This window comes from Meles meles, chromosome 6 (assembly GCF_922984935.1).
Source record: "Meles meles chromosome 6, mMelMel3.1 paternal haplotype, whole genome shotgun sequence".
Lineage (NCBI taxonomy): Eukaryota > Metazoa > Chordata > Mammalia > Carnivora > Mustelidae > Meles > Meles meles.
The window spans coordinates 10,065,659-10,086,824 of record NC_060071.1 but is presented as its reverse complement, the minus strand read 5'-3'; the positions used below and the strand labels follow the sequence as shown (position 1 = coordinate 10,086,824).

General features: G+C 43.1%; 1 protein-coding gene across 2 annotated transcripts in view; it reads left to right on the top strand.

Annotated features, from left to right (window-relative positions):
* Positions 1 to 12,673: 12,673 nt before the first annotated feature.
* The window catches only part of AKAP13 (A-kinase anchoring protein 13), a 320,007-nt gene continuing 311,514 nt past the window's right edge, over positions 12,674 to 21,166 (top strand). Inside the window, exon 1 of one of the 2 annotated variants that reach the window (XM_046008539.1) lies at positions 12,674 to 12,776. The gene's annotated coding sequence lies outside the window, so the exon portion shown is untranslated. The remainder of the gene's footprint in view (positions 12,777 to 21,166) is intronic. The other variant, XM_046008544.1, reaches the window with a different exon arrangement.

Here is a 21,166-nt window from a genome sequence, read left to right as displayed (position 1 = left end):
GAGTCTGCTTCTCCCTCTGTCTCTGCTGCTCCCTCTGCCTGTGCTCGCTCTCTCTCAAATAAATGAATAAAATCTTTTAAAAAAATTGTCAAAGAACCTCATGCTTGATGGGATTGGGGGTTCATTTGGTGGTGGCGGTGGGAGCAGCATTGGACTTGAATGCGAATATTGACTCTAAGACCCTATCAAAAGGCTCCTTTTTTACCTGCAGGACCAAAGCCAGGGTTCTTTGAACAGGAACAGGACTTTGGAGATTTTTTTTTTACCAAATCTTCCTTCCAAGAAAACGGGTTCTCAGAGGTCTGTGAGGCGTGAGACAGCACGCGGGCCATCACCCAGCCCTGAAATTTACTAGCAGAAGCGGTTTATAGCCATAGAGTCTGCCCGTTAAGGCATCCCAGCACTTGCCGTCTATTCCTGTCCCTAAGCAAAGCTGTCAGCCTCTCACTTTCAAACGCACTGAGTTCGTGTAATTAAAAAAAAAAAAAACAACATTATGATGGTGAGAAATCTATAGATGTGCCCTGAAAGTCTGATGACCTCATACTTGGTAGCTCCATGACATTTCGGAACATTTGTTTTTAATCACTGTCACTTCTTTTGATCAAATGTACTGTCAGGGTTTGGAAGTTTCAAGAGCAGTTTGTCGTACCAATCAGGACCCATTCATCTGAGGCTTTGTCTCTGTAACCTAAACGCAACACGCCCACGTATAATAAAAATCCCTCCAACGCTAGCAGCAGGGAAGATCTGGAAAGCACACTTGGAAAGTGGATTAGGAGAAAAAAGCCCAAACTTTCTGTGTTGTAATCCTGTACTACCGTCAGTCACCGGGAGGATTTTCTATTACGGCGTTTGTCTTGGCAGATAAAGTGTCGCAGACTAAGCAGGTGATAAGTGGGCATAGCTCAGTAGAAGCATTTGAGAAGGCAAGTCGGGGACAAATGACAAACTGGAATGCATAACTGTCAGCACACACAGGCCAGGGTCCCAACCCAAGAGTTATTTTAAAGGCTCCTCTCTGATTTGGCAAATGTGCCGAAGTTAGACTGGTTCGGGCTGACTTTTAAAATCTGTCTCTGTGTGCGTGTGTGTGTGTGGGCGTGTGTGTGTGTGCGTGTGTGTGTGTGTGTCTGTTTTATACAGCTGTTGTCTTTCCATCACTGAATACTTAATACAGAGAATCAGGAAGTAGTGTTGTACTAAAAATGAAAAGAGAGAGACGAGGATCTTCAAGAGAAAAACAAAGAGAATAACCCAGATTTCCGAACAGACTGGATACCTACTCCAAGAGATCGGTCGAAATTACCCCCGCTAAACAGGGTCCCGTGTCGGAGTTTTGTCCCCGATGTACCCTAGAGGCCAAACCTCCAGTCGTTCCTCCGCTGGGAATTATCCACCCACTGGGGTCGGTATGTCAACATTTGAGTGCCTCAACAGAGGGCTGCCTCGAGCTAATGGGATGGAGAGCCACCAAATCCAAACTGAAGCCAGAAAGGGGAGAGAAAACAAAATCAAATAGTTCTTTCATAAACTTCATTGAAGTTTCACAAATTGGGGCAGAGATGTGATGTTTTAAAAACATTCTCTAAGGGGGGGCCTGGGTGGCTCAGTGGGTTAAAGCCTCTGCCTTTGGTTCAGGTCATGATCCCAGGGTCCTGGGATTGAGCCCCGCATCGGGCTCTCTGCTCAGTGGGGAGCCTGCTTCCTCCTCTCTCTCTGCCTGCCTCTCTTCCTACTTGTGATCTCTATCAAATAGATAAATAAATAAAAATAAAATCTAAAAAAAAAAAACCACATTTTCTAAGGAACACCCCAGTTCTGGATGAAGGGGTTTCTACGTGTAGGCAGTTTTGGCATTTGCCAGGTGCTTGCTTTGTGCGAAGGGAAGAGGATGGGTAGCTAGAGGACAGAGAGGGGAGGGAAGTGAAGGCTAGCGTTCAGGCCTACCTGTTTCTAAGGCTTCCTAAGCTCCGAAGGTCTTGGGTCAGAGGCAGGTTGACACATTTGTGAAAGCGGCTCCCAGGAAGAAGTAAGACCCGGAATGACCTCACTGTGAGGTGATGACTAATCTGACTCTTTCCAGACTGGGGGCTTCACAGAGGCGGCGTGCTTGAGCTGGCTTTTCAGCCTTGTGGAATTAGCCTGCGGAGAGGCGGTGGGAGGGGATTAGGTGTAGAGACGACCACATCAACAGCGACAAGAAAGAAGAAACCAGAGGACGTGTTCTGGGCATGTGAATCCTGAGAGTCAGAAGAACTTGAACTTGACATGCGTCTGGATGTTTAGGGCAGGGCAGAGGGAGGTGACTTGCAGATTTCAGCCCAAACGGTCACCTTTAGTGAAGGATGGAACATGGGGCAAAGAACGGATTTGGGAAGGAAGGTGATTAAGATAGGCATCTGTTGATTCCGCCTTCCCAGCGAAATCTGCTTCCCACCTGCTTCTGACCACTTTACTTCAGCTTTCCTCTCGACACATGTGCCTTCCCACAGTCTCAACTCACGTGGCTCATGTGTAACCAGCACCACCTTTGGTTCAGTGGGAGGACACGCCACCCAGGTCTAACTAATCAGAACAATTCGTCTCCCAGGCAAGGAGGGCTGAGTCCATAAATTTCCAGAGTATTTCTTATGAGTGCTACTGTACTGGGGGGGATGGTGGAATTTTAAGCTGTGTTTGCACAACGTGTTGTCAGATTGAGAGATCATCAAAAATGGGAAGATGATAGGATTAGGGGGAGCTAAGTCTTCTTCGACGACCTCCTTGTGGAGCCATGGTGTCATCACTGTTGATTCAGGGCTGGACATGTGATCAAAGTCTGGCCAATGAAAGACAGCTCTGAGACGTTTGATGAAAGTAGTGGGATGCAGAAACTCTCATTTTACTGAGGCACAAAGCTGACAGAACAGGGGTCTAGGGCTTCTCATGATTATATTGTCACAGAAGAGCTTTCAGGGAAAGAAACCAAGACAGAGGACAGCAGAACCAAGAGAGGGAGATGGCGAGAGACAAAGAAGGTGGTGGAGACAGACAGATTCCTAATGGTACCATTGGGTCATTTGCCGGAAATCTATCTCCAGACTTAAATTATCCTTTTTTTTTTTTTTCCTTTCTTGAGCCAGTGAACCGAAAAAGAGTCTTAATGAATACGGAGATACTGGTTTTGGACATATATGTTTAAGGTATTGGGAGTCGACCGGGCAGTCCATAAAGGAGAATTAGTGCCTCAAATACTAGGTAAGGTGCCTTGAGCTCTTGATAAAGACCTGGCAGTCATTCCTGTGGTTAAAGCAATAAGAGCCTACATTTGTCACATTCTTCCTGGGTGCCGGGTAATGTTCTCAAGGGCTTCATCTAAATTCTCTCACTCACTCATCGGATCGTGCACTTAAAAATGGATGTAGCTATTACATGCACATTTTCCCTAAATGAAGCTGAGGGCAGAGGACAGGGAAGTGGACTCAATGGCTGTGAAGCTCAAAAGCATGACGGTGAAGGTCAGAACAGAGAGGGCCCAATGTCTTGTGCGTGTATCTGGGTCAGCAGCTTTATTTATTTATTTTGAGGATAGGAAACACTTGGGCAAGCTTGAACAGAGGATAAGGACTAAAGATGTAAAACAGAGAGCATCAGTGATAAAATTCCAGAAATGATCAAAACACATAAATGATATTAAGCAGGAGGATGAGACGGTGAAAGGCTTCCTGGGAAAAGTGGCGAGCAGAAGAGTAGGCGATCCGACGTTCTTGGAAGTGGAAGCCCCACCTGTTTAACGGGTGGGAAATTAGAGGCTTTGTGCATGGATTCGGGTTCAGATAGAGAAGAAGATTAATGTCGTTTTTTGCGCACGTGGACAATGCAGGTCAGTTACTTTTGGATTCCCTGCTACGGTCTTTAGTAGTGTTCAGGGAGCAGTGGGGAGCCACTGAGGTTTTTTGATCAGGGAAGGGACAGGTAGGGCTGTACTCGAGGAAAATCATTCTGTAGCAGAGAGAAATATGGACTGGTTGGAAAGTTTTAGAAGCAGGGAAGCTGATGGGGGGGGGGGATGATTGTAGTCCCTCCATCAAAAGTTGGTCAAACAAACACAAGAAGAAAGGAAGGGCTGGTTTTGGTTGGTAAAAGCAATCGTGGCAGAATGAAGAAAAAGCAGAACAGACTGTTGGAAGGGACTGGGTGGGACTGAGCGGGTGGGAGAGCAGGAAATCAGGCAAAGGAGGGAGAGAAGATGTCCCTTTTGGCACCGAATTCCGTAGTTCAGCAGACTCTCCAGGGGAAGGGTGCTTGTGGCCGGTGGGAACGCAGGTTGAAATCTCACAAGAGTGATCGCGTGAGCCTGGAGATGAGATTCCCGGAGCATCTGTTTTCCTCTCTTGACTCTGAAATGTTGACAGTGAGGGTGTATTAGTCAGCTCAGGCTGCTGTAACAAAACCCCGCTGACTGGGTGGCTTAAACAACAGACTTTCATTTTTGCACTTCTGGAGGCTTGAAAGTCCAAGATCAAGGTGCTAGAAGACGTGGTTCTTCATGACGGTCCTCTTCCTGGCTAGCAAATGATCACTTTTCACTGTATCCTCACAGAGCAGAGGAAGGAGGGCTCCATTCTCATGACCCCATCTAAACATAATTACCTCCCAAAGGCCCACCTCCTGTTATCATCACACGGGGACTTGGGGCTTCAACACATGGGCTTTCGGGGGCAAAAACATTCCATCCATAACAATGCATAGATAGTAAATGATGTTTCAGAATCAACGACACCTATACTGTGCTTTCTGGAGGTTGAACGGAATGGATTCAGGCACTGTTTCTCAAAATGAGTCTTTAGTGTGATACAAGATATCAGTGTATTTTCTAAGAAAAACCGGTTTCATAATCAAATAAGTTTGCTAGGTATAGAACTAAACAAAGCTAAACTGTTTTTTAAATGCAGGACTTCTCAGAGTCTTAGAATATACTGCATGTATGCTCAGTGAATCCTCAAGAGGAAAGGGATATAGAATATAATGTATTTTTTATATTCTCTTAAACCATGTCTTTTTCTAAGGAATAGTTCCAGAAACTAAGGTTTCCAAGGGTAGCACTTTATTTTTTTTTTTTAACTGATCTCTACACTCAACATGGGGCTCAAACTCACAACCCTGCGATCAGGAGTCGAATGCTCTTCAGACTAAGCCATGTAGGCACCCTTCAAGAAGGGTAGCATTTTAAAAGAAATTGGTTTAATATGAGCCAACAGACCCTTGTGTTGTGATGCAATAAGGATATAACATCACTTAGATAGTATTCTTGCCAAAAAAAAAAAAAAAAAAAAAATTAACCTGCTTCTACCAAGGAGGAGCCAATAAAATAAAATTCACATTTGCAATAAATTAAAAAACAATTGACCTAAATAAGGGCAAATAAGTCAAGGTCATCGAAGACAAAAAGTAAAAGCCAAAAAAAAAAAAAAAAGGGTGGGAAAACTTTCTAAATTAAAGGAGTGAAACAAGTCATTATTAATAAATGCAAAGCATGAGCCTTCATCAGATCCTTGAGGGAAAAAAATCAGCACTTCTGTAAAGACAACTGTCTTATGGGGACAACTGGTGAAGTTTGAATAGGAACTATACATTAGATAAAAAGAAGCAGGGAAGAAAATAAGGTCTAACTCAATCATAAGCGAATTGCCCAGCTCTTTCCTGAAGTACTTTGGTATCTGGGAATCTACATATCATAAGACCTAAAATCATGAAAAAGTACAAATGGCATATTTGTTCTATTAAAAAAAAAAAAAAAAAGAAAGCTGAGGCACCTGGGTGGCTCAGTGGGTTAAAGCCTCTGCCTTCGGCTTGGGTCATGATCCCAGGGTCCTGGGGCTCGATCCCAGGGCTCGCTACTCCACAGAGAAACTGCTCTGCCTCTCTCTCCCTGCCTGCCTGCCTACTTGTGATCTCTGTCAAATAAATAAATAAAATCTTTTTAAAAAAGAAGCTGGTTGACGCTGCACTGAAACTGTAGTTATTGGTAACAGTTGTGTGCAAATGAAAATTTCTCTTTTAATATTGCAAACTCCATGTAATTTGTCCGATAGTGTATTAAAGATGAAAACAAAATTAAAAAAAAAATCTGCCCAAGCAAACCCAAGTTTGAGCTTCACATGATTTGCTGGCCTCCATTTCTATTAAATGCTGTTTAAGGGCTCAAAAAACATGATGTTTCTCTAACGCCAGCTTCAAAAGCCTACCATTATAAATAATTGGGGATAATTATGAGAGCAGCTGAATAAACTGGAAAAGGCTGAGCATAAAGAGAAAAGCAATAGGATGAAATGTGTGGTTCTTGAGCCAGCCCATAAATCTCTCTGGAATCAGAATAACAGTCTCCACCTTCCCCAAACTGGAAACCATGTTCAAAGTAAACACCAAACCAACCCTAACCAAATCAAAATAATGTTACCCCGAAAAGCGCCTCTGGCTTTCCTTTCCACTGATGGGGATGGAGTCTCTGAAACTTATTATATCCCTAAAATTAAATCTCCTTGACTCCAGACTGAGAAATATGGCCGTCACTTCTTTCGAGGCCAGGGTGGTCCCATAATCCTGAGACTTTAGTGATTCCATCCTTTGGATCAATCTGACAGCCCTTAACTGTTCCACCATCGGACATGTAGTGACTTTAGAAGCTTAACTTGAACCCGTGAGCAGCCTTCAAGCCAATCTATTATTGGAAGGGTCATTATGGAGAACAGCAAGGTTTCAGAAATTAAATAAATTGTTCTATCACTTAGCAGGGCATCTGGCGTATATTAAGTAAAGGCTGGGAAACTCTTTGGGGCAGACGGGCTGCCACATCTACTGGAGAGCACAGTGCACGACAATATGCACTTTTTGCTGGAAATTTTCAGTTATAATTGCAGTAGGGTACATGTTTCCCTGAATTTCTCTAACAGCACTTTTTTTTTTTTGCGTCATCGAATCTATTCCTGGAGTGTCATTGTCTGTAGAGGGAGAAGTAGAGAAGGGATTTAAAGTTGGCAGGGCACTCGGTGCCAGGCAAAGTGATAAGAGTTATGCAAATGTTTTTCTATGAATTTGTCATCGTGTGGCTAATGGGTAGGAGTGATCACTTTACAAATAATTTGATTTAAACCCAGGATTTAAACCTAGCCCTGGCTGCTTCTAAAGCTCTGGGCTGCCTGCCTGACTGCTTTTCTTCCTTCTTTCTTTCCTTCCTTCCTTCCTGTTTACTTATTTAAATAATTTCTATACCTAACAGGGGGCTCGAACTCATGACCCTGAGAGCAAGAGTCACATGTTCCCACCCACTGAGCCAGCCAGGCGCCTGAAGCCCTGGTCTTCCTAATACAAGAAGAACGTAAGTCAGAGAGGTGAGGCACTCTGACACCCTAAGAGCTGGGATGTAAACCAGCAAAAACCTTTTTAGAGGACTATTTGCAATGAATGCACATCAAGGTCCCTAAAAATGTTAATATTGTCTAACGTGGCAATAATCATAATGATAAATGCCGTTTGCTATGCATTTATCTGTAATTCAACATGTAAGTGTTCTGTTTTTTTCAACGTTGTTTAGTTCCTACCTGCAGAATTTCTGAACTGTGTGATAGGCATATATTCTGAACAAGGGATCGGTTGCTTAAACAGCTCTTTCCTAAGCACCTGCTCTGTTGATAGGCTGAGACTTTACAATTCTAAATGGAGATGGGAGGAGGGGCCAGTGAGAGAACCCAAGTGTGCCATTCTAAATTGGATTTAATAACTTTTTCTCAGTTTTCAACCCCTGGAAGATAAGCTCTGCCAATCCATAGCTATGTGATTTGGAGCACATTACTTAGTCTCTCTAAGCCTGGGTGACTTCTAGAAGGGGGATAATAGTACCAGCCCAACACTGTGCAAAATAAATGAGGTAATACAAGGGAAAGAGTTACAGTGGGGGGAATTATGGCCCCAGCCACATGTTGGGGTTTAGAACAAATTCCCAAACGGAGACACTATATGTGAATTAATCAACCTGACCCACACTGTCTGGTACCATAGCCCACCAGCCATACGTGCGGCTTTCGAGCATTTGAAATGTGGCAAGTCCCAACTGAGGTGTGCTGTGTCACATACACAAGGGATTATTTTGAAGACTTAGCCCAATAAAAAGGAATGTAAAATACCTCATTAATAACATTTAATGGATCACACATCAAAATGATAATACTTGTGATGTATTTGGCTGAATAAAATATCATTAAAATTCATTTCATCTGCTTTGCTTTTTTAAATGTGGTTCCTAGAAAATTTTAAATCACATACATGGCTCTCCATACGTTAGACAGCGTTGGGCTTGACACTGAGAGAAGAAGCTTCCCGGTCCCCACCAGGAAGTGAACACTTCGTTCTGGACTGTAAAACCTCTTACTTGGAGCCAGATTTCTCTCAGAGATTTCCCTGTCCCTATCCTCACCTCCAGGCCCCACTTACATTAAGTCTAAGCACTGGGTACTTAGGGTGACCTTTCTAAGATGAAAAATCTGTTCTTATCACTGTTTTGTTACTTAAAATCTTTGAAGTTTCCTCTTGGCCTTTCAGAATAAAGGCCGTACTCCTTCATCAGCCGGCTTTGGCTACCTTCCTTTAGCTTTACCTTCTGCTCCTTCCCTCTCTGGTTTCCTCTGTGTGCTGTATTTCTGACACCTCCATGTCTTTGGATTCGCTCTTCCTTTTCTGGGAATGTCCTCTGCTACCTGCGCACACACACCCCAGCCCCCCGTACTACCCTCCCATTCATTACCCAGCTGATTGTCCTCCAAGATGGGGCTTTACCATCGCGTTCTCCCAATGGCTCCCTTGAACTTTCACTTCTTAAGCAGAAGTTCTTCTCTCTGTGCCCCCAGGACCCTGAATTTGCTTCTCTGAGGGCACTTACACTTCTGATTCCTTGCTGGTTTGCTTGCCCCCTTTCCTCATTTGACTGCGAGCTCCTTAAAGGCGAGAACCATGTTCTTCATTTCTAATCCCAGGACCAAGCCCAAGGCATGGAACACAACAAACTTTCAGTAGCTAATCTACTCGCTAATTGAATTGAGAAACCAGTCAGGGAGTGGACCAGTGATCATTAGCTCATGGGCGTTGCGGTACCTACTACTCTTGTGGATGCAAGTGACAGAAACTTCCACTCCGGCTGGCTTTATTGGTTTACAGGATAGAAAAGTCTATGTGTTGTTCTAGCTTCAGATATTGCTAGATTCAGCAGTTAAATCAACGTCACCTAGACGTTGTTTTTCTTCATTTCTTTACCTTTCCACCGTGCTGGCTCCATGGGAAGAGATTCTTTCCTCACAGAGACAAGATGGCTGACAAGCATATCCTTCCAAGTACCACTTGAGAAAAACGAAATCAGCTACCCTGGCAGTTCAAAGAGAGTAGAATTTACTCCTATTGTCCTTCATTGGTGTGTTTGGGGTCAAGTGCCCAACTCTGAACTAATAAGTGTTGCCTGTGTATATAATGCATGGACTGGTTTGGGTCTTATCACAAGTGGAAGCCATGTAATTGGGGTTGTGGGTTTCACCCCACCCAAGGGGCCAAAAGTGGTCATTACCTCAAAGCAACATTAGGGTACTATTTATATCACAAAAACATTAAAATGTCCTCCACTATGAAAGAAGAGACATGAGAAAAGTCTGTTCTAGTGCTTTCTTTTTTTACGCAAGCAGACATTTTAGAAACCATGGTCTCAAGAGAAATTCATGTTTTTATGACTGGGTTAATTTTGTTTTCCCTCACTGTGGCATTACCAAGGACTCTCTGTAAAATGGAATTTATCCCCGTTATAGTTTTAGATAGTAGCTCAGCCAATGAGAGGCTGTCACAAGTCAGCCAATGAAAAGGCACGATACTTTGAAATACCAGTTTACTCCATGGGACTTTTTGTTTATAATAGCCTTCCCCACCCCCTTTTCTCTACAAAAGAGTATTCCTGTCTTTCATCGTGCAACTTGCTTGTGGTTCTCTTGTGGCGTGTGTGCTCTAAATTGCAATTCTGCGCTGTTCCTAAAGAAATGTATTTTTGCTGGTAAAACAACTGGCAGTTTAATTTTCGAAGTTAAGAAAAGACATAAGTCAACTGGACAGATAATACAGAGATATAGAATCCTTCCAGTGCTTTATAAGGCTCTGGCATCTTCTTTGGCTTATAGAGTTACTCAAGGAAAGTGAGGAAATCACTAAACACTACATCAGTTTCGGATGAAATGGGGCACACTGGGTGGAGCTGTTTGGTGTAGTTTGGAAGAACGAATCTTTAGTATTGGGGACACTCAGTTTGAGGACCCCTCACAATAGCATGGTCAGTACAAATTCACTCATGCACAGTTCTTCCTGTTCCCACAGGCACTATGATAAAATGCAAGGGGGGGGAGGTAAACAAACAGACTCCGGGGTAGCTTACATTGTAATGGGGGGAGAAAAATAAACACTCGCAAATAAGCTATTTTCAGACTGGGATACATGCTATGGAACACTCTGAGTCGTATGAATGAGAGGAACTAGTGGAGAATGGGTTATTGTAGGTAGGGTACCAAGGATGTTTCCTTAGGGCTTCCCAAAGAAGATGCAGAGCTCAGCTGTCTAGAAAATTTAGAGAAGACCCTTGCTTCTCAAAGTGCGGTCCCAGACCAGCAGCATCAGCATCCCCTGGGAGCTTGTTAGATAGGCAGAATTCCAGATCCCACATCAGACCTACTGAGTCAGAATCCACGTTTCACAAAATCGCGCAGGTGGTTTGTAGCACAGTAAATTTTGAAAAGTGCCCGGCTCCCGGCCCCTGGATGCAGCGTGCAGCCCGCCGGAAAGGTGTAAATCCTGCCCAGGCAGGGAGCAGGGAATGGTATTGTCAGCAGTCACTGGAAAGATGACGTGGTAACATTTATTTGCTCTTGCCTTTGTAACAGAGCAGCCAGGCTCTAGGAGAAGACCCTGGGCTTATCACATATGACACTCGAAGTGATTTTCTGGATTAGCTCCCTTGCTTTACAGGAGACTGAAGTTCTTGGGAAATGGTCTGTTCACGGTGGGTTCCTTCATGGCAGAGTCAGGGCTAGGATCTAGAAGAGTCCTTTCTCCATACCCTCTTTCAAATTTTGGCAAGGACAGATTAGAGTGAGTGTCGAGGAGGGAGGGCAGCACGATGGGATGGTTGGAAAATAATTTCAAGTGAAGCACTGGGAACGTTTGGCCTTGGTTTTTCATTCTGTGAGGATGAACTAGAAAAATATATGTGAGAACCAGGTCCACTTGCAGGGAAGCAAATTGCAGCAGTTCTAAGATTTAAAGCCTCCCCACTTCGGAAGTGACTGATACACACAGTAAGTATTCACAATACCCCCCTCTCAGGTGGTGAGCTTGCCTGGATTAGGGTTTTCAAAGACTCATGTTTACTTCCTCTTCCTCCCTTCCTCCCTCCCTTCCTTCCTTCCTTTCTTTCTCTTTCTCCCTCCCTCCCTTCCTTCCTTTTGCCATATTCTATACCAGTATTTTTTAAACGAACATAAAAAAAAGTCTAAGCTGTGCAAAGTGTACTTAATCTTAAGTATACAGCTGGATGAATTTTCATATATGTTTATAACTTTGTTATCCACCATCTAGATCAAAATACAGAACCCTTCCAGCACCCCTCCTGCTCCTTCTCAGCCAATAATCCTTCTACTCCTAGGTAACCACTGTTTTTACTTCAATCACTATCAATTTGCACGTTCTTCCACTGAATATAAAGTGTCATTTTTTACTTAATATTTTTCTGTAATTAGATTCATTTTTAAATAGCTTTCTATTTGATCTAAGAGATAACATCAATGAAATAATGGTCTGTTGTGACAGGCATTTTTCCTCCTAGCACACAGTGAAATACACACTGAAACACACACACAGACACACACGTATCAAAATGAAGAAGTTTCACGGACCCAATGGACCACTTTTCGTTTCTCAGAAGCCACCAGATGATTTCTGAGGTCCTTTGCAACTGGTAGATTGTGATCGAGTAGCCAAAAGTTCACGGAATGCCCTGTCAAAATCTTGATGCCGCCAGAGAGCCATCCTTGCATCCAATGATACATCCACCTAAAACACTTGTTGGATACCTAAGAATGACTCACAGAAGACTAAACCCCACTTTCCGATTGCAAGTGGAAGTAGAAGAGTAAATCATTTCAGTACGTGTGTGATAACTGCTACAGTCAGGTAAGCATCGGCATACAGAGGCGGGGCGGTTTCCGGAGACCTGGCGGAGAGGAGAGGGTGGGTGGGCATTTTCCTGCGAAACCGCCAGCCACCTCACTCCGATCACTTTGCGGCGGCACAGCGGCGGCAGGCAACCTCAGCCTTCCTTAGCAACCTGAACGCACCGCCCAGATGCCTTCCTATTGGCCTCCCGGAATTTGATGGGCAGCTCTGCGGTGCAATCCCAGTTCGCGGCCCCTGTCTCCGCGCTTACTCACGGGAGGGCTCGTAGGCGTTACCGCCCTCCCCAGGTGCCCCGCCCGTGCCCGAGCGGCTTGTGGCGCATGCGCGGCGGGTTGGGCTGTGTGCAGGGCCATCGCGGAGCCGGAGCAGCCGCGGTGAAGCTTCTGGGCTCCGCTGAGACCGCCGTGCCCTCTCGTTGCCTCGGCCGCCGCCGCCTCAAGCCGTCGCCGCCGCCGGGTGAGCGGCTGCCTATTGTCCTTCTCGGTGGCGACGGTGCGGAGCTGCTCCGGCTGGGCCCGCGGGGGAGCCCCGGGCGCCGCACGGTGAGAGCGCAACTTAGTTGGCGGAGTTGGGGGAAGTTCTGTGATTTGGGGAGGGGTCGCGGGCGAGACGCGCGGGCCCCTCCTCCTGCGGCCGCTCCTCGGGGCCGCGGCCGGGACCGGCGCCGGGAGGGGGGCGGGGCCGCGGGACGAGGAGGGGGCGGGCAGGGATGAAGGGGCGGCGGTGGGGGGCGCCCCCCGGCCCCCTCCTCCCCCCGCGTCGCCCCCTCGCTCATTGTCTGCTCCGCGGCCGCGGCGCGCCTCCCAGCTCCCGCCGCCCGGCTTCGGAATCGCCGCCGCTCCCGGCGCGGGGGGCGCGGCCGCGGGAGGCCCCTCGGGCGAAGACGACTCCCCCGGCGCCGGGAGCCGCGGCCCCTTCGAGGGTCCCTCCTGTTGCCCGGCTCCGCGAACAAGTGCTCGGGACGCGAGGGAACGGCTCCCCCGGGCAGACGCGGACGGTAAACACTCCGGGCCGCGCCCGCCTTCGGGGGGCGCCTTCCTCGCCCATCTCGGGCCGCGCGGGTCGGGGCCGCGCCACCGGAGGGGACCCGCGCTGGGACTGTGCAGCGGGCTCAGCTCTCCACCGAGTTCAAGTGCAGCCATACTTTGAGACCAAACAAAACATTAACAAAACTTTTTTTTTTTTTTGGCTTACTTATACTATTTTTTTTTTCAAAGTCAACCAATATGAGTTTAAAAGAAAATGGGGGAAAACCCTCAATTTTTCTTCCCCAGAAGATAGGATAGACGGATTTTTTTTTTTTACTTTTGGGGTTTTTTTTTTTTTTTTGGAAATACGTAGTTTTTAACAGCAAAATGATTTCATCAGTTTAAGTTTTTAAGTGTTACTGTGAACTAAGGAATTCACAATGAAAGTTGGATTGAGCAATATTTTGGTGTTCGTTCTCAGCTTTTACACTCCTGGGTGAAGTTATTTTTGGAGTTTATTGCCTCAGGCATATCAAAGGAAAAAGCAGTGCTTTTTTTTTTTTCTTCTTATTCCAATACACCCCCTTCTGTTTTCTGAAGAAGCATCTTATTCTGTTTTTCTAAACCGTTGGATAGCCCAGGTCAGAACAAACGGCTGCATGCAGTTTTTGAAAGATGATTTTTTGCAAGTTTGTAAAGACGTTCTGATCAGCTGAGATGAATTCCTGTTCTGGTTCTTGTATTGCTCGGTCTTGGGAGATTTTCAGGCTGCATTAAACCCAAGCCTTGTCAGGTTTGGGGTTCGATTCTAGTGAATTTGATTCCCTTGGCTTATGATGTGAGAATAATTTTGGTTTACGATGTTGAAGACCCCCAAGTGAAACTAGCTTAAGTGTCAAGTTGGTAGTGGAACAGAATGACCCCAAGGTGTTAATACCCGTTTTTATATCCCATTGCTCTCTCTTAAATTAAAAAGAAAAATTTGAGAAATACGCTTTGTGTCAGTTTGATTGATTTCTCATTTGAAATGAGTAATGCAGGAAAGTGTTCCTGGGTTTTGCTGGTTGGGTTGGCCTTGTTCTGCTCTGAAAAACCAACTTTCTTCACCTGATGAGGCTAAAGAAAAATGTCTTTATGGCATAAGCATTGTACTTTTAAACTACAACAGCAAGGTCACTTTTAGGAGTCACGGTTCTTGCCCTTACAGCTTTTCTTCCTGGTTGTGCAGTTGGGTATGCCTGTGTGGGATGATTGTGTGGATGAAGGTTGGCAGAGGTTGGAAGGGTTGTCAGGGAGGGACTTAATGTAAACAAATAGAACGACAACAAAGCCTGACAAGTAGGCCAGTTGCTTTCCTTCTCTGAGCTGTGATACCATGTTATACATTCTGTTGTTTTAGGATTTCTCACACACTTCATTTATCTGCCTGACTGATGGTAACTGTATACTAGTATAAGTGGACTCCTCCTCTAGTCTGTTAACTCTTTGAGGGCTGTGATGGGCCTCATTCCTTAGTTTTGTCCCCTCTTTGCCAGGAAGGACTCTTAATGCAGTGTAGGTGTTACACGTTTGAAATTGGTGACGTGTTTTGTACTAAGCTAGTGATAGTGCATGCAGAACCACTGCCTCTGGGAACTTGTCCAAAATGACAGTTCACGTGCAGGTCTGTGATGAAATTTAGTTTACTTTAAAAGGATTTCAAACCTTTTTATCTGTTAATTACTCCTTGAGAAGAAGTGAAGTTTAAATAGAGCTCTGTGTGTTTTCCCAGTGTGGTTCTCATTTAATTTTCTCTGTTTTCTGATGAAATGATTAAGACTGCTGGACAAATCATTTCACATCACTGTCTTTTCTTCTCTTGTGAAGTGGGGAGGTAGCCCAGTTTTGAAGAATACACATTTGTTGTAGCTGGGTACATTTGAGTTCTGATCCCCACACGTCCATTGACTATTTGTGAGCCGCAGAGCTTCTGTGTCCTACCAAAAGGTGTAGTACCATACTTCGCAGGGTTCTTTAGGATAACTGAAACCATGTGAGGTACTTAATAGTGTGCCAGACGTTAAGTAGGTGCCTTTTACCTGTAGCTGTAGCGATAATAAGTTTGGTAACTTTTTATATGATTTAAAGCAGTTTTAAAAGTCTGATGCTTCTGAGTTTCGTGGTTTAGCTGTTTCTTTCATAAAGAAGGAATCCTTTTGAGAATTGAGTGTCTTCAGTTGAATGAATTTTTTTTTTTTTTTAAAGGAGCTAGTTGAACTGAATGTTAATAGAAACTGTTATCTTCTTATTGACCATAACAGGTGTTTGAGTGGAATTTGCGGAGTAGCTTGGTAGGGTATGACTATGCATTTATAGTGTTTAGGAAATGGTGAGAGATGGATTGTTTTCAACACTTGTAATAGGATATCCAAATTATTTAGTCAGTTCCAGCTTTTGTACCTTATTTTACTTCAGTCTTGAAAAATAATTGATAGGGATTATGACTACATTTTTCAAATATGTTTAAGATAGACCTGGACTGGGGGTTAATACAGTGTTAGCACAGTTCAGTCATGTTAGCAAATTGCTTACTTCCCCTTCAAGATAACACGTTTGAAGGTGCCACCATTTGCGGAAGGAAGCAGTGATTTAAATGTTATACCAATTCAGTTTATACTATTTACAGTACCAAATGGAATAGATAGATTCTCGAACCTGTAATCAGGACATTTCTGTATATTGAATCTCATCTTTCCATCAGTCTTCTTATAGAATGAGAATAAAAAGTTAGACATGAGGGTTATAGTAAACCTTTTAAAATTTTATCTGATCAGGCTCACAAATGGAAGAAAAAACGTAACTGACAAAACTAGATGAATAAATTTGGACTTTTTGATAATCCTTTCTTTTCAAGTCAATTCTTAGTGCACTTGAATAGACTTGGTTATTACTGATCGGGACAGGGTCCATTTGGAAGCAGCGCTCCCGAGTCATTGTCAGCTTGTCTTACCACTGTAAATGAGGAGAGGGGGGAAGATGTTAGTGGAAGGAATTTCATTTCCTTCATAGGTCCTCCCATTTATGATCTACCTGTGGGTTGATTGGTGCATAATAAACAGAAGATGAACAGATAACCCATTTTGTTAGCCTGTGCTGGGAGGATAGACCACCTGGTCCTGCCATACTGTGATTGAATGAATATTTACATGGAACAGTGGTGTGATTTCCCTTTTTTACTTCTTCAGAGCTCTGTTCAGAGCCTAGCAAAGGTGGATATCAGTATGTTTCTGTGATGTGGGTATTGGGGTGGGTAAAAGGAAGAACTGTGAGGAATTAGCCATTTATGTCACTCTGTAGGCTCTTCTTTTGGAAACCGTGCTTTTGAATTTTCACTTCTGATAGTGTCATAAACCCATATTTTGCCATAGCCCCACCATCTAAAATGGCCAGGTATTCCTGAGTGGTTAGATATTAAGTAGGTATGTCGCATGGTAATTGATTTTTGTCTTTTGGACAACTAAAGATGTCAAGTTAGGGAAAAGCACGTAGGAGTTATGTAAAGAATTTCCTAGAACCCAAGATGATTCTCTGATGGTGATCTCTACTAAAAACAGGTGGTATGGAGCCACATGTCTGACTTCACAACCAGACTTTGCCATTTACTGACTGTGTGTCCTCCAGCAAGCCACTTAATCTGTCTCAAACTTAAGATCCTTGTAAACTAAAAACAAATTTAATATTAATCATCTCATCACTTACTACTGTTATGAGAAATAAGGTAAAATACCATACCAGTGCTATGCCATTTTGTAAATTTATTGGTTGACTGCAGGTTTGGATAAAATTCAAATCCTAGTTGAAAAGAGGAAAACATCCAACTATGTCGGTTTTTCTTCTTTTTTTTTTAATAAAAGATAATTAAAATATGCTATAATTACTGTCATTCTCCTTGCTTGGGAAAATTGATATGTTTTACCTTGGCTCGTCTCCATTTTCCTTTTATAACATTTGTCATGGAGTACTTTTCCAAACTCTAAAGAAATTTCAGTTCACAGTGCTTGCTGTTAGACCCAAGTTACTGTGAAATCACAGGAACTGACGGTGGATGCCAGTTCTTGAAGTCAGGTTAAACCACCATAAACAGCGAACGAAGAACATCAGAATATTTTGAGAGTACAAAAGAAGCTAGTTTAGTTGTCTGGTGTTTACTGACTCATTTTCTAAAATAATTTTTTTTAATTGGTTTACTCAGATTGGGAGTGTGCCTTGTCTGTGCCAGATGTTATACTCTGTGTCTTACCTACACTTCTTATTTAATTTTGGGTAAAAAAAAAAAAAAAAAAAAAAAGATACGAGGCAGGCATTACTAAGCTGTTCAAGTATGGGTAAACAGCCCCCAAAGTGATTTTACAGTGATCACACAGGTCTTAAACTAAAATTTGAACTCAGATAATTCTGGCTCCAAAGGCGAGGCTTTTCACAATATTAATGCTATCACCTGGAAAGAGTACATTTTAAAAAGAAATCAAGTTTATTGAAATACTATTTATATGATAAAATGTGCCCATTTTAAGTATATAGCATTTGATGAGTTTTGTCAGGTGTAGATAACAGCAAAATCAAAATATGGAGCATTTCCATCATTCCAGAAAAATTCCCTTGCAACTCTGGCCAGTTCCTCCCCTCAACCCTCACTGCATTGCCTGCCTCACCACAGGCAACCACTTGCCTGCTCTCTGTAGTTTTGTCTACATGAGGGGTCCTCAAACTATAGCCCTCGGGCCAAATCTGGCCTACTGCCTCATTTTGTAAATAAAGTTTTATTGGGACATCGCAGTGCTCATTTGTCTGTGGCTGATTTGGTGCTGCAGCGACAGTAGAGTAGTTGCCCTAGTTGCCCGCAAAGCCACACATTATTTACTGTCTGGCCTTTTACAGAAAGTGTTTGCTGATCTTTGTGTTTTACATAACCAAGTGCAATGGTTACATCTAAGAAAAGTAGCAACAGTGTTCAGTGCATATTCAACTTTTCCCGTTTGTCTTGCAAATCTCTTTTTATAGTTGGTTTAAAAATTTTTTAACCAGGGCAAAATAAGGGTTTACTCAGTATATTGTTGTCTCTTTAGTCTTTATTTTCTCATTTTAATGTATAATTTATACTCAGTAAAAATTAGTAGCATTCTGTGAGTTTTGACAGATACATTCACATAACCAGTATTTCAATGAAGATATGTATGGAATGGTTACTTTATCTTCCAAACCAAATTCTTCTAAACTCCTCTGTAGTCAACCCATTTTCGACTCTCAGACCTGGACACTATTGATGTGTTTTTTTTCCTCCATGGTTTTTGCCTTTTGAAAATGTCATGCAAATAGAGTTATACATAATGTAGGCTGGTTTTTTTTTTTTTTTTAAACCCCATTTGCATCCTTTGGTGTTAAGCATCCTTTCATATGATTATTTGCCATTCTTTGGTAATGTGTCTGTTCAAATCTTTTACTCATTAAAAAAAATTGAATTGTTTGCTTTATTATTGAGTTTTGAGAGTTCTTTAGAGAGAGCGTGAGAGTGGGGGGGTGGGGGGGTGAGGGAGGGGAGGGGCAGAGTGAGAGAGGGTCTTAAGCAGATGCACACTGAGTTCGGAGCCCCAAGCGGGGCTGGATCTCACCAGCCTGAGATGACCACCTGAGCCAAAACCAAGAGTTAAATGCTTAACTGACTGCACCATCAGGCTCCCTGAGAGTTCTGTATATATATTCTAGAATTAGATACATGATTATTGTTTGCAAATACTTTTTCCTAGTCTGTGACTTATCTTTTTATTCTCTTAATCTCTTACGAAGAGCAGTTCTTACAATAATGATGAAGTTTTTTTTCTTTTATGATCATGTTTTTGGTGTAATATTTGAGAAATCTTTGCCTGTCCTAAACAAAAAGACTTTCCCTGTTCTTTCTCCCAGGAGTTTTATACTTTAAAATTTTACATTTAGGTTTATGATTCACTTTGAGTTAATTTTTCTAAATGGTTCGAGGTATGGATTGAGATCTGTTTTTTTGCTTTTAGATAAGCAGTAGTTCCAGCAACTTTTTTTTTTTTTTTTAAGAATTTTATTTTATTGTTTGAGAGAGCATGTGTGCGAGTGGAGGAAGGGTCAGAGGGAGAGGAATGAGAGACTCTCAAGCAGACTCCCTCGCCACCGAGTACGGAGCCCCATACGGGACTCCATCTCATGACCCCGAGATCATGACCTGAGCTGAAATCAAGTGTTGGACGCTTAACCCACAGCTAGCCAGGTGCCCCAGCCCCAGTGTTTGGAAAGACTTTCTCCATTGTATTACCTTTGTTGAAAGTCAGTTGGTGATACATACCTGTGGGTCTATTTCTAGATTCTGTGTTCTGTGACATTGGTCTGAGTCATTTCACCATTACCACATTGTTGATTACTGTAGGTTTATAGTAAGTCTTGAAATCAGGTAATGTGGTTTCTGTAATTGTGTTACTTTTTCAGAAATGTGTTTGAGTGTTCTAGTTGCCTTGCCTTTCCAGGTACATTTTATTTTATTATTTTTTTTTTTTAAGATTTTATTTATTTACTTGACAGACAGAGATCAGAAGTAGGCAGAGAGGCAGGCAGAGAAAGAGGAACGGAAGCAGGCTCCCTGCCAAGCAGAAAGCCCGATGCGGGGCTCGATCCCAGGACCCTGGGATCATGACCTGAGCCGAAGGCAGAGGCTTTAACCCACTGAGCCACCCAGGCGCCCCTCCAGGTACATTTTAGAATGAGCTTGTTGATCTCTGTGATCTTGCTGGGATTTTTGATTGGCATTGCATTGAATCTGTAAATCGGGAGAATTGATGTATTGAGCCATGAATATGGTATATCCTGGGACTATTTCTTGATATTTTCATTTGTGTTTTTCAGTAATTGGGTCTTGCATATGTTTTATAAGATTCATATATGTATATGTCTTCTGGTGCTGTTGTAAATGATGCTTCTAAAATTTCAATTTCTAGTTGTTCATTGCTAGTGTATAGAAATGGGGTTGAATTTCATATGCCAGCCTTGTATCTTATGACCTTGCTAGGCTCAGTTTTAGTTCTAGAAGCCTTTTTGTAGACTCTTTGAGATCTTCTACATAGATAATAGCGCCATCAGCAAATATAGGTAGTTTGATTTCTTCCTTTTCAGTTTGTATGTTTTTTATTTCTTGCTTTATTGAACTGGCTAGGACCCCCACTATGATGCCGAATAGGAGTTTTCAAAGTGGACATCCTTTCCTCATGTTGGGGAGCAGAAAACATTCAGTGTTTCACCATAAATCTGTTATAGGCATACTCTAGAGAGAATGTGGGTTCAGTTCCAGACCACTGAAATAAACTGTGTTTCACAGTAAAGCAAGTCAAATTAATTTTTTAGTTTACTTTTTTTTTTTAAAGATTTTATTTGTCAGAATGAGAGAGAGAGCGCGCGAGAGAGCATGCGCACAAGCAGGGGAAGTGGCAGGCAGAGGGAGAAGGCTCCCCGCTGAACAAGAAACCCAGCGTGGGACTCAGTCCCAGTACCCTGGGATCACGACCCTAAGCCGAAGGCAGATGCCCAAATGAGCCACCCAGGTGTCCCAATTTTTTGGTTTTCTTTTACATGTAAGAGCTATGTTTATACTGTAGTCTATTAAGTGTTTAAAAGCATTCTGTTTTTTAAAAAGTACATACCCTAATTAAAAATACTTGATTGCTAAAAAAAATTGACCATAATCTGAGTTTTCAGTGATTTGTAATCACCAATCATAGACAGTCATGACAAATATAATCATACTGCACAAGTTTGAAATATTACTGCAAGATTTACGAAAACGTGACACAGACACACAAAGTGAAGCAAATGCTGTTGGAAAAGTGGCTCTGAGAGACTTGGCTCGATGCAGGGTGGCCACAAACCAAGTGTGATAAAACAACGTATGCCTGTATTTATAGTTTGTTTTT